This window comes from Mixophyes fleayi, chromosome 3 (genome assembly GCF_038048845.1).
Source record: "Mixophyes fleayi isolate aMixFle1 chromosome 3, aMixFle1.hap1, whole genome shotgun sequence".
In the NCBI taxonomy this organism is placed as follows: Eukaryota; Metazoa; Chordata; class Amphibia; order Anura; family Limnodynastidae; genus Mixophyes; species Mixophyes fleayi.
Window position 1 is genome coordinate 7710984 of NC_134404.1, and position 1735 is coordinate 7712718.

General features: G+C 33.0%; 1 non-coding gene across 1 annotated transcript; it reads left to right on the plus strand.

The window, feature by feature from the left end:
- The first annotated feature begins 501 nt into the window (after positions 1–501).
- TRNAA-AGC (transfer RNA alanine (anticodon AGC)) lies at positions 502–574 on the plus strand. Its single transcript has one exon. It is a non-coding gene; the product is annotated as a tRNA-Ala (tRNA).
- Positions 575–1735: the final 1161 nt, after the last annotated feature.

Below are 1735 nucleotides of genomic sequence, written 5' to 3' on the forward strand. Positions count from 1 at the left end.
GTAGGCAGATGACCACCACAGCAAAATAACCAAGCCTAGGTTGAGGATTTGATATAGCTTTGAACATATTGTTTTTTTACTTGGAAAGTAAGGGAGAAAATCTCTTTTAACATTGAACACTTTTCAGAGGTTTGATTTGTATGATATAATAGTGGTTTTACTGCATCCTTCAATTCAACACTTTTCCCATTTATAAGTCAAATATGTCACTCTTTATTTGAAGTTCTACCTGGAAAAATACATTCGAAAAGAAATTTGGAAGAATCAGCTATACTGTCAAACTTCATTTTTTCACCAGAAATTGAAACATTTGTAATGGAAAGAGCCTGTATGATTATTACAGACATTTAAACTTGATAAGTAGGCTTATTTTTTCTATTTTATAGGAAATCTTTAAAAACCTGGGAAAAAAGATAAGAAATCACAGAGAAATGGAAACAATAAAATATGTTGAGACATGATACTCCAGAGATCATTTCAATTCCATCAGTGAGAAGGCATGGGGAATTAGCTCAAATGGTAGAGCGCTCGCTTAGCATGCGAGAGGTAGCGAGATCGATGCTCGCATTCTCCAAACATTCTTTTGTCTGTCCATTCAAGAACTTTTCTTTGATATTAAGACTGGTGACATATACAATCAGGTTTATTGATTATACCAAAGGCCTTTAAAATCTCAGCTGGTAGGCAGATGACCACCGCAGCAAAATAACCAAGCCTAGGTTGAGGATTTGATATAGCTTTGAACATATTGTTTTTTTACTTGGAAAGTAAGGGAGAAAATCTCTTTTAACATTGAACACTTTTCAGAGGTTGGATTTGTATGATATAATTGTGGTTTTACTGCATCCTTCAATTCAACACTTTTCCTATTTATAAGTGAATTATGTCACTTTGTTTTTGAAGCTCTACCTGGAAAAATACATTTGAAAAGAAATTTGGAAAAATCAGCTATACTGTCAAACTTCATTATTTCACCAGAAATTGAAACATTTCTAATGGAAAGAGCCTGTATGATTATTACAGACATTTACCCTTGATAAGTAGGCTTATTTTTTCTATATTATAGGAAATCTTTAAAAACCTGGGAAAAAAAGATAAGAAATCACAGAGAAATGGAAACAATCAAATATGTTGAGACATGATACTCCAGAGATCATTTCAACTCCCGCAGTGAGAAGGCATGGGGAATTAGCTGAAATGGTAGAGCACTCACTTAGCATGTGAGAGGTAGGGAGATCAATGCTCGCATTCTCCAAACATTCATTTGTCTGTCCATTCAAGAACTTTTCTTTGATATTAAGACTGGTGACATTTACAATCAAGTTTATTGATTTTACTAAAGGCCTTTAAAATCTCAGCTGGTAGGCAGATGACCACTGCAGCAAAATAACCAAGCCTAGGTTAAGGATTTGATATAGCTTTGAACATATTATTTATTTACTTTGAAAGTAAGCGAGAAAATCTCTATTAACATTGAACACTTTTCAGAGGTTTGATTTGTATGATATAATAGTGGTTTTACTGCATCCTTCAATTCAACACTTTTCCCATTTATAAGTCAATTATGTCACTCTGTATTTGAAGTTCTACCTGGAAAAATACATTCGAAAAGAAATTTGGAAGAATCAGCTATACTGTCAAACTTCATTTTTTCACCAGAAATTGAAACATTTGTAATGGAAAGAGCCTGTATGATTATTACAGACATTTAAACTTGATAAGTAGGCTTATTTTT